Here is a 12202-nt window from a genome sequence, read left to right as displayed (position 1 = left end):
AAATTGTAACACAAGCCAACTTCTTAAGTCCCCTTGTGTTAAAATTTGAGATGTTTTCAGAGCAGTCACCCTCAAAAATGGGATCTTGCTAAGGCATGCTGACACTCCTCTGAAATCAAAAAGAGCGTCTGCTGGCGAATGAAAGTAGGTTGCCACAAAAATGTACATCAATTAGGAAACAAGTCAATGAGTGTTTGCCAACTGCCATAGGTGTCCCGGAGGCAGTCTGGGCAGCATATTTTCATTTGATTTGCCCCAGGCCACTTCTCTTCCTGAAAGGTGGACAGGTAGTCTTCTTAAATCCTTCACTGATAGTTTCCATCAAGGATCTCAAAATGTAACAGATAACACGCCAATGATTACTGTACAAAGAAGTTAAACATCGCAGCTGAATCCCCCGCTGAAACCCAATCCAGGGATTAGCAACAATAGGGAATCTGTTTTATTTGCATTTAATTTGTGCCTTCACACTATTATCGCCCATGTTTTAGTTTCAGGAAACGTGGTCTCAGGCTATTATAACCACATTTCATGCTGCTGTTGCACTGTTATTGGATCTCTATGGTTGGAAATGACTTACTGAAAAAATAAAGCTGGCATCCTTTATTTTAATTATACCAGTGCAGTGTCTAAATAAAAAATGTACTTTATATTTAATGTGGAGCACAGATTAACAGTTTTATGGGACATAAAATCTATCTATATCATTTTCTATTTACACATCGGTTATATATCTTTCTCTCAGCCAAACAAATGCCTACGGTGTGAGCACGAGGAAGGAGAGCATCGACGTTAGATCACATGGGCAGTAAATAACAGCTTAATTGGTCTGGAATGCCGGAGTTTGATTTTTTTCTCTCCGCCTGGCTTTTATTTATTGATCTCTATAGCTTATTTATCTTTCCTGTGATTTGTACAAGTCTATCTCCTTTCCTCAATAAGCCAATCTATGGTGGTTTTATATTGCAAATCCCATCTGGGGAAATGGTCTAGCGAGAGAAGTGCAGTTGCTCCTGGAAAAGCCATAATTTAAGAGCTTTTGTGGAGGTAAGGGGACTTCTCAGTTTCTACACTCTGTCTTCTAGAAAAAAGAAGGAAAGAAGAAGTGCAGCTATTACGAAGTTGCCACCCAATGTGTGTTCCAACAATTCTTTACTCTCCACTTGTTTGGCAGCAGTAAGAAAACAAAGAAGGATTTAGTGTATACTGGGAAATGTCTTTTAAATGTTCCTGTACATGATTTAGCTCCTAGTGCGGGTGGCAGACAGGAATGGATTGTGCATGTCTAATACATCATATGTAAACCCTGGAGTTTCTTCTGTATGCATTTCTACAGCTCCATTCCTAATATCTTTTTAAAACAGCACTTTAGGATAAAGTACACTTCAAATGACACATTATGCTCCATAGTGCAGTTGAAAACTGGCAAACGTAGCCACTCTCAGGAAAGCTGGTCGGCAAAAAATACCCCCACACTTTTTCTCGTATGTAGCTATCCGCAACTGAAGTCAACCCTGGAAAATTAGTCACTTTTTTCCTTTTAAATCAATGACCCCCTTGTTTGTCAAATCAACACTTGCAGTTTTGCCATGGTTCTGTTTGGTTGTCTTGATCTCACAGAATCTGAGAGGAGTGTTCTGAAAGATTTCCCCCGTTGATAGCCAAGGGAAAAACGAGTTTACAGATGGCAGTGCTAAACTTATGCTATGCAAGTGAGGCTTTGCAAAGTGATTCTGTAAACATATTCCAAGGAAGAGACTCTGGTATCCCATCATCACCCTGATGTAACCTTAACTGCCTTAAAATGAGCTAATGAAAATTTGGGGCCGGTCTTTTAGAGAATGCATTCGCATTTGACATAATTAGTGGTAGGCAGAGCTCACTACAGATCCAGCGGGAATCTCAAGGCAACTGCTTGGTCGACTATTAGTGCTTAATTTCTGAATGTCAAACCCTGCACATCTTAATTTCTAGAGAATAAGCTCAATTGAACTCGCTCCCCAGTTATGCAAAAACTGCTCAGATAAAACCAAGTGGACACCAATGTAATGAATGTGGTTATTAAATTGTTTCAATCGAAAGAACCCTATTCTTACACCATCATAATGGGAACAATTTATCCCCACTGATCGGCCTGTCTCTCTCTTTCTCTCTCTCACTCTCTCTTTTTCTGAGCTCTCTTTGATCTTGAAGCATATTGCGGTGGTGTGTCCTATTGAAAAGCGAAACTGGGGCAATTTTAATGCTTTTGTACCTTACCAGTGCTCTATTTTTTCGCTGTTTAAAAATAGCTGTTAATTATAAGTGCAGTTTAAATGTCTCAAGTGACCCAGAAATGCAGGTTGGAATGAGACAGATTGTGTGTCTCATATAAAACAGATGTACTTCCACAGAGCATTCTGAATTCAGCTTTCCCTCTGTATTCTCCTCTTGGGCTATTTCAATCAGGTATTGAGCTGGTCTAGCACTGTGCTATAAAATCCCACACATCTGAACAGAGAAAAAGAAAAGTGGATCTTTTTTTTTTCCTGGCACCACAAAGAAAAGCCTCTTTTGTATATCAGTCCCTACTATGTGGATGAATATGGTGCTGTTGGTGTTAGATAATGGGACAAGGGCTACTTTCCCTGGCCAGGAAGACCATCTGATTTTCTAGCGATCCACTCTGCCTGTCTCTTGGGCCAGGAGACTGTGCGTTGAAACTGCGGTCGTGATAAACATATCCCTTGAGGTCATTCTTAAGCTTGATTCAGTAATTCCCGAGGGCACATTAACCTCCTGCTGGATTTCAAAGAACTTTGATTCTTTACCTGTTTCAGAAACTTGTGTTTTCAGCTCCTTGCTAACATTTAGACCCTGGAGATGGTTACACTGCCGGTGCTGGTTTCAGGGACCCAGGCTTTAATAAGCCATGGGAATACTCAGTAAAATCACATTATTCTTTCAGTCTTCTACTCACTGAACAAATCTGGTCCTTCCCTGTTATATGTGCTTGTATGCAGCGAGTTTGAAGGTACTCCTATTTAGTGCAGTTCCAAAAAGTGATTCCAAATTTGAGTTTAAAACACGGTGCATTCCAATGATTTGATGGTCCCCCCCCCCCAAGTTCTCTAAGATCTTTGGAATATAGCCCAAAGCCACCTGAATCTGAGCGTTTGGACAGTGAAGGCATTTAAAACTTATCTCCCTCCTCCACTTGGATTCAGATTCTGTGGTCCAATCTCTCTCGCAACCAGTGCAGAAATATGTCCGAAGGGGGGAGGGTCAGTTTATGTGCTTTGGCTTCTAGCTAGAAATGCCCAACAGAAGAGTTCTTCATCCCATAGCGGTGCCATGGAACATAGACATGGTGTAGGCCTAGGGACCCAGTCTTTCAATTCTTTCTAGAAAACTTACAAACATGCTAGTCAAGTTCTCAATGCAGTCACTGATTTAAACATTTTTTATAGCTGATTTTCCAAATCAGTAATTTTAACTTAATTATTAATTTGATTCTAATATAATCATTCTGATTCTAATTATTCTAATTTGTCCAATAAGATTTATTCCATTTAGTGTTTGTAATCTTGTAAGTGACTGTCTAAAGCACTTGGGTTATAGTCTTATGCCAAGTGAATGGTTTATTTTCAGGAAGAGGGAAGTGGTGGCCTTGGGTAAGTTTAGGAGAATCTCTATCATACAGAGTTGGTGCTGAAAATAAATTCAGAAAAAATTATTTAAATCCATGTCTTAGAAAAATATTCTATTCACTGAGATACATTTATATTGCTATTGGAAGAAGAATGATAACACATTTTATAGACTCAATACAAATAATATAATTTCTAAGTAGAGTAACTCTGAAAGTAGAACTGTTGGGAAAGGCAGTCCCCTGTGTGCATAAGAGTGGGCCTTGGGCCTAGAACTTTCCTTACCAAGAAAATGAGTGTCCTCATAGCCTGTGCCAGACTAATTACCTTGTGTGGGCACATCTTTCCCTGTTTCAGACTCAATATGTGCTCCTTTGTTTCGCTCAAGGCATATGGCACCTGGCCAACCTCACTGCTATAATCTATATCCAGTGGGGAGCAGACAGGTTCTTCTGTGGCCCAAGAGGTGTGCATGCAGGTCAGTCCTGAGGTGGCCAGGGGTGACCACTGGCCACTTGCAACTGATGCCCACCATGGAAACTGATCTTACTCTGTCCCTTCTCTATGTGAACAAAATGTTATTCCATCCAGTGCCTGACTGCAATGTGTTTTCCCTGGCAACTGAGATACCAAGGTGCAGTGGGCAGAAGTGTTCTGACTGCTACTCCTGGTGATAGGCAACAGATGCCACTTCTCAATAACAGATGACTGTATAGCTAAGTGGGGTTGGAAATGTCTTTGATTCTTATTTTCTAACCAGGCTTTTGATAGACGTGGAAAAGACTTGTTTGAACCTGAGGACACTGAGAGTTACTGATGGACTGTGGACGTTGAGTGGGCGTTGGGACTGGGAATCCAGGTCTGGATAGATGGTAGGTGTAGGAATGGGTTGGACTCTGGGTGAAACCTGGTTGTGAGAAGTCAGCAGGCTGGAATGGGAATGTCCTAGTTCTGAAAGCCAGGTGTTAGAATTATCCGTGGAAGCAACAAAGGAGTGGAGATCAGAGCAAGCAGTGAGCTGGAAGCCGGGTAGACACTAAAGAAAAAAGGAGCCCCCAATTCCAGATGTCCAAATGAGGAAGTAGTCCAAAACCAGGCAATTGCGAGCAACTAGGTGCCTGGGGAGCGCAAGAGGAATGACCAAACAAGCACGAGCACAGGTATGAGGCCTCGGAAACAGAAAGGACTATGATGGATGAGGCAGCTTTCCCACTTCAGGTGCCAGAGAAAGGGAGGGACCTCAGTCAGCTGTCCTGGGGGCGTGGACAGGGGAGGGAGTCAGCTGCTGGCTTTGCCAAGGTGAGCGCTGACTTCTGGCAGGCAGATGTTGGGACTGGTGTGTCTCAGGGGTCTGCGGGTCTACTAAGTAGCTTTATTCTCCAAGCCCTGGGCCCTCTGTCCCTGTTCTTGTCCCCCAACTCCCCTCGGAAATATCCCAGTAATCACCTGGCTCAGGCAGCCCATCTCATGCACAGGCAGAGGGCCCTCATCCAAGATACACACAAAGGCGTGGGTGACCATGGGTGCTCTTAATTGTCTTCTTGTCATATTTGTGTCCTCTCTGGTGATCCTTATTACCTTTGTAAAACTTAAATAAGTTAATTTCTTATGTGGCATAGTGACAAATCCTGAATTCTCTTTACCGCCCAGCTCTCACTGGGCAAATAACACTTCAGGACTGCAGTTGGCGAGCCCATAAAATGGGAGTAATAAGACCAGGTGCGTTTATCCCTCACCCTTCCGCACCGAAGAGGGAATTTGCCCGCCCTGGGAAAAAGAGCAAAGGGAAATGTCCTTTCCCCTTTCCCCACCGGGACTAGGAGTCACTTATTGACCAGGTAGAGTGCTTGATGTCATTCCCTTTTCCTTCTGCGGATTTTATGTTCCTGCTATGAACTAAGCTTCAGGAGCAGGCCTTGCCCTGGTGGAGGAAGCCTTCCCTTGCAGGGATGTATGTTAAAAGCCTCACGTGACAGCAAATCCGTCACATTTTCTCATTTTGTTTTTCAGGATTAAAACTGACATTTTAATTTACATGGGTGTAATTCCTAGGTCTTATTTCTTAATTGGGTCCCACTCAGAGCGCCAGTAGGCAGTAAACAATACCAAGGAACAGCACCGCCTATCTGGCTGTGAGGTTTGGGAGTCACACGTGAAATGCCTGGCATTGCGCCTGGCAAGTGGTGGCATTCACTACATGGAAGTTAACAGTGACGATCGCTGTCATGGTTGCTTTCTTGCTGCCGTTACCAACAGTGGTCATGCGCATCATTATTCCTCTGGGCCGGCACGTCTTTCCCTTTTTCCCGTTTTCATCTATTATTACGGACCAGCACACTCTTTGCAGGCCTAGCCTTCCCGTTGTCCCGCTCCCACAGCGGCTTCCTTCCCTTGTCATCAAAGCCATTGTCCATCAGTGGGTGCAGAGCGCTTTTCTGGTCTTCCCCGGGCTGTGATGGTTTTAGGACTGTTTAGGAATGTGCGAGAACAAAATATGAAGAACCCCGCCCTTGAACTCAGGAACAGCAGAGGGGTTTATTAGGATCCCGCTCTCCACGGCCTGGGCCCTCCCAAGGAGCAGGGCTGCCCCCGGCCCTGTTTAGGGAGAACTGAGCACTGATGTCCCCGGGCCGCCTGACCTGTTCTGACCAAGGGCCCACCTGCGGCCAGGGCTGCTTCTTTGTCCTGGGGCCAAGCCTCCTCCTTGTTCCACAGGTCCACGCGCAGCGTCTGCTCGCTCTCCCCCCCCAGGACAGGGCTCTCCCCTCTGTCTGCTCCCCTGCCCCCAGGCCCCATCATGCTTGGTTAGCGGCTCGCAGGCCCCTGGCAGCACAGCAGCGCCTGGCCCCTCCTCCCTCCTGCTCCTACCCCTGGCCCACGGTCATTGCCTGGCTGGCTCCCTCCCCTCACCCGGAGCCAGCCATGGCTCCAGTCACCTGCCATTCCACCCCTCTCCCAGCTTAAGAGCCATGCCTAGATCCCGTGCTTTTCTTCTGACCTTACTTCCCCCGCTTCTCATTCCTCGGGGCACTGCGCCACCCCGGCTTCCTCAGTCAGCGCTTCCAGCACCTCGGCCCTCAGACCGCCCCAGCTTTGCGCCTGCCGCCCCCTTAGCCTGGAGCACTCTTCCTCCAGGCAGGCACAAGGCTCACTGCATCGTGCCTGTCAAGCCTCCACCGAAAGCCTAGCTTCTCAGAGACGCTTTCCCTGACCGTCCCCAAACCTCGCTCGCTCTTCATGCCTTTTCTCTGCTTTATTATTATTTTCATTGCTCCTTTAACTATCAGATTTTAGATTATGTTTTCATTTGCTTACATGTTTATTAACTGTATCTACTCTCAACACCCCTCCCCAAATGTAAGCAAGTCCCATGAGAACAGGAGTTTTATCTGTTTTGTTCTCTGGATATAGAGCCTAGAATAGTGCCCAGCATGTAGTAGGTACTCAGTGAATCACCCATCCCTTTGACAACACAATTTCATCATTCCTTTTTTTAAAATTATTAAAGCCTACACAAGTTATTACTCATGATGGGGGGGGGGGGGAGCAAGTTGAATCACACTTCCATCATTCTCAATAACTTTAGTTGACTATTAATAAAACTAAATGTGATAGGAATCAAAGAAAAAAATATTAATTTGGAAGCATAGATTTATAATCTTTTCTATAATTTTGAAACCACCAAAGCTTTGAAAACAAAAAATTCTCTTTTTTATTTTGCCCTGGCAAACTCATTTGGTCCCAAACCTGATCTGAGCTTGTATAGTCTAATATTTGTATAGTGAGATAATATTTATTTATCTCACTCACTGCAAATAGACATATATTTCACTGCCTAAAAATGTGCTTTATTTCAATGTGCTTCTCCAGACCCTGACTATAATATGCAGTATATGCATTGTATTAACCTTAAAATCTAAAACGTTCTGAGTTCTGAACACAGATCTGATATCTGAGTTCTGAGATCAAATGTAAGGCACCCAATATGTTTCTGATTCCATGAATATTAATAGGAAGTTGCATTTATGTTACTGGTTTATATTGAGATGTGAAAACTTCAGGGTATTCCTCTTCTGAGATGTTTTTTCTTTTCAGGGCACAAAAGTATGGATAGGTTCTTAGCAGAATATTAAAGCAACTATTTATATAGCTATAAGATAATCAAATAAATTAACACATCAGACATAGGCTAGCAGGTTGAAGATAAATTTGGGTTGGCATTCAATGATTATCTATTAAACAATTACATTGGGTAGGTACTATGCCAGGAACTTTCACATATGCCCAATTCTAAATTCTATGGGAAAGATTCAATATGTATTTGCCCATTGTGTTTTAGTCAAGAGTTAATATATTGTCCCATCCCCTATATGGTATCTCTTAGCATGAAATAGAATGATTTTTCTTTTTTGCCATGCAATGGTTAATTTCCTATTGCAAAATATCAAGATGATTGAGTTTGTCGGTTTTCTTCTCGACATGTTGGCAAAATGTAAACATGGCCTTAATCATAGTTTATCAGGGTTGATGAGAAAATGTTTCAACATCATCATTTAAAATTATCTCACTGGTTGAAATGATTAGCTACAACCTTTGTGACGCTCTGCATGTTCCTAGTGCTTTTGGGTATGGTAAGCAGGAGTCGCAGAGCCCTGCTCTCAGGGGTTGTTTCCCCCTTGCTCTTGGGCAGAGTGTGCCTGACTTTGGGTGCGGGTAAGAAGGGAAGAATTCATGCTAGGAGAATCAGGTTCCCCAGGACCAACAAGAGACCAGACCATGTGCATGGAGGAGCTAAAATGGAAAAAAAATCAGAGTTCCTGAAGCTGGTGGTGTTTTGATAATATTAGATAACTGTTCTAAATTAACTTTAGTTGGTACATTGGAAAATACAAAGATTTGATACGCTAGTGGCAGGTATTGTATGGTTAATTTATATAATGTGACAAGAAAACTAGCATTTGGAAACAAATGGCAATTATCAAAGTAATTTTTGCATCTCCTTTCACTCAGTCTTAGGGAATTAGCTTTTGGGTATTGCCTAGGTAACAATATTTCAGTTTCACTCAAAATGATCACTATTATGATAGTAAAGATCAAATTTCATTAAATCTAGACACATAGTACTTTTCATTTTAAAAATTCAAAATCTATTCTCTTTCTTAAAGAATACCCAATATCATGTGTACTAAAAATTATGCTAATAATGAAAATTTTCCCATAACTTGATACTAAAAAATTATACTAAGTATGTACTATGTGCCAGGTACTGTGTAAGAGGCTTTAAATATATTATTTTTAGTTCTCCCAACAGTTTTGAGAGAGAGGAATTATTAAGGTCATTTTACAGATGTGGAAATTGAGATTCAGAGAAGTTAAGGAACATGGTCACGGTCACTCAGATAGTGAGGAGCAGATTCAGGATTTGAATGTGGGTGCATCTGACTGTCAATGAGTTCAGAACCTGTTATAATACTGTGGGAGAGGAACAAATTTTTCTCTACCCTTTTAGGTTCTTTCAGCCACTCTAATAATTAAGTCAACATGAGACAGATTTACAAAAGAAAAAACCGAATTTAATTACATATGTATGTTTGGGAACCCCACATATATGAGAAGTTCAAAAACAGAAAGTTAAAATGAGATGTATATGGCATTCTGAGCTAAGGATGAGGGAAGGCACCTGGGCTTCAGAGGGGAAGAAGGTCATTCTCAGGGTGATAAGAAGAACAGATGTTCAGTAATTAGCAGTTTACCCTGCCTTATAGATAGGTTATAAAAAGTTATTTCTGGTAATAACTCTTGCTATGAGCAAGGCCCCCAATTTATATTCATTAAGGGAAAGGGAAAGATTTCTCCTGAGGTCAAAGGGTCTCGATTGCTTTCAGCTCAAAATAATCCACATGCCAAAGTAACACATCTTGGGGGGCTTGTTCTGAACCCCTTCACTACCATGCTGCCTTCTCACTCCATATAAACAAATTATGTACCTCATAAGAGCCATTAATATGTGGAGTGTGTTCCAGGAAAAAAAAACCTTAAATCCAGATGATGACGGAAAATGACAGCCTATAAAATGTTCTATCAATTTGTAGAACATGGGTAATGTTAGAAATGTCATAAGAGTTAGATACCTGGCAAAATTTGCAGATGTAGTTGCTAGGAATTATTTTTAAACTAAATGAGTTCACATATTTCTCTTAGTACTTTCATTAGGTTTCTTGTAAGACCAAGGGTATTCAGTGAGACTAAACCAGATTGGAACTTTGAGATTTGGTCAGTGAGAATATTTCTCTTATCTAGAAGCCAGCAGTATTTCAGGATGAGTACAAGAGCAATGATTTTTCAAGCAGAAGCGAGCAGGGGTGCACTACACCCCTTTACTGCCACCTCCACTCTCCTAGTGGCAGTAGGGGACCCTGTGGTGTGAAGACAGAACACTTGGTTTCATTTCTTTGATTCAATGCAAATAACAATATTCATTTAGCTTTGAATTTTGTAGAACATTTAAAGAAGGCGTGAGATTTTGATATATATCAAAGGAGGACAGGAGTTTGAAAAATGAAAAATACTTTGCTAGAGAGAATGTCATTCCTTTTATTATTTATTATTATTATTATTTTTTGTTAATTCTCATACGAGGACTTTTTCCCCCATTGATTTTTAGAGAGTGGAAGGGAGAGAGGGAGGGGGAGAGAAAGAAAGAGAGGAGGGAAACACTGACGTGAGAGAGGCACATCAATTGGTTTCTTCCCACATGTGCCCCAACCAGGGCTGGGGATCGAACCTGCAACCAAGGTACATGCCCTTGATCAGGAATTGAACCCTCAACCTTTCGGTTTGCAGGTGGACACTGTAACCATTGAGCAACACTGGCCAGGGCAGAATGTCATTCCTTTCAGATAGTTTGCCTTCTACTCAGGCACTAGAGCAGAGACAGATGTTAGACTTGTTTCTAGGGTGAGTCACTGAGAAAAACAGGACGTCTCACTTATTACAGGACCACTTTTATAAGATAAAATATAATTTAAAAATTAATATTAAATTAGTAATTTCCCCTGTAACCAAGAAATCAATTCTGAAACCTTTTGTATAAATGATGTACCTTCTAAGGTAAAATGTTACTCACACCCACTTCAGTCATTTGTCGTTTTGGAACTTCCTGTAAACATTTGAGTCATTTTCATGGTGTTTGGTCAGTTCAGTATTTTCTTTTTATAATAAACTACTGGTAACCGTCCAGTAGAGTCCAGGCCTTTAGCGTCTTCCAATGATTCGTGGTTTCTTCCAGCACAAGGCGGTTTATTAGAGTCAGGTGTAAAGCTCCTGCATTAGCTCTCAGCTCCTGTCTGCTATCTCGTGTCGTCTCCCTTTTCTCTTGTGGAACTGAGCTGCCTTCTATAAAGTGGAGGCACCTTGTAAATATCTCTGTTGCTGTCCTGTCACTTCTAACTCCAACCTGTTGCCTTCGCAATGGGATATACTTGGCTTTTTCCATAGGGACTATGCCTTTCCACGCTCCAATTCAGAAGTAAAATAAAATATGTGAGAACAATCTGATTAAGGATGGGGCAAAAGAAAGAACCAACATTTGCTGGGTATATCTGATGATGCTTGATGGCTGGCTCTTCCGTATGTTACTTTATTTCATATAGGTAGATGTTAGAAACATTAAATCCACTGCTTTTATATTATTGCAATGATAGCATCAATTTTGTTTCAGGCTCTTCTGCTTGTACCTTCTGATGAAAATTTTTGTGATTTTGGTTGGTGTGTAGTTGAGAGAGAGAGAGAGAGAGGATGTGTTTGCTGTTCTATGCATGCTACATGTTGACAGATCAAGGTTGGTTAGTGCAATAGAGACTGAGAGTCGGAATGTCTCCAGAACTGCTTTGTTTCTGGGTGTTGATATGGTGAGGGCCATGTGGATGGCATATGGACACCCTGAGGCAGCCTAAATTAGGTTTCAGCTTGGTGGGCCGTGCCTGGTGACTGATGACACATTGAGCAGGCAAGGAGCAAGTGAGATGTTTAAACCACCTGGTTGTCCGGATGTTAATGCCTTTCCCAACATTGACTGCAGCCTCCCTTTAAGTCTATTTGCAGCAAACCACATTAACCCAACTTTGGGGCCCCAGGCTGGTGTGTTATTGTGTTAAAGTATCAGTAAACAATGCAGTGTGGTAGGGCGTGCTCACGCTGGAGGGAAGCAGCCTGGGAATGAAGCATGGTCCTACCACAGGCTGTCTTTGTGACCCTGGAGAAGTCATTGAACTTCTCATAGACTCAGTTCTTTTTGACTGTAAAATGAGTACAATAATAGCACGTGCAAAACATGTAAGGTACAAAGCACAGTGATTGGTACACTGTTAGTGCTCACTTGTCATTGCTGTCATCATCATCATCATCATCATCATCATCATCGTAGTAACAGCAATTATTCTTAAAGCAAGAGACCTAATAAGAATAATCAACACTGTGACTTCAAGGAGGAAAGCTCTATTACCATTGTATCCTTTTAACTTTCCATATAATGCTAATTTATGCATTTAAGAATCTTAATTGTCAGGAAACTT

The sequence above is a fragment of the Miniopterus natalensis genome, chromosome 3, assembly GCF_054644295.1.
Source record: "Miniopterus natalensis isolate mMinNat1 chromosome 3, mMinNat1.hap1, whole genome shotgun sequence".
Lineage (NCBI taxonomy): Eukaryota > Metazoa > Chordata > Mammalia > Chiroptera > Miniopteridae > Miniopterus > Miniopterus natalensis.
This window is presented reverse-complemented; position numbering follows the sequence as displayed.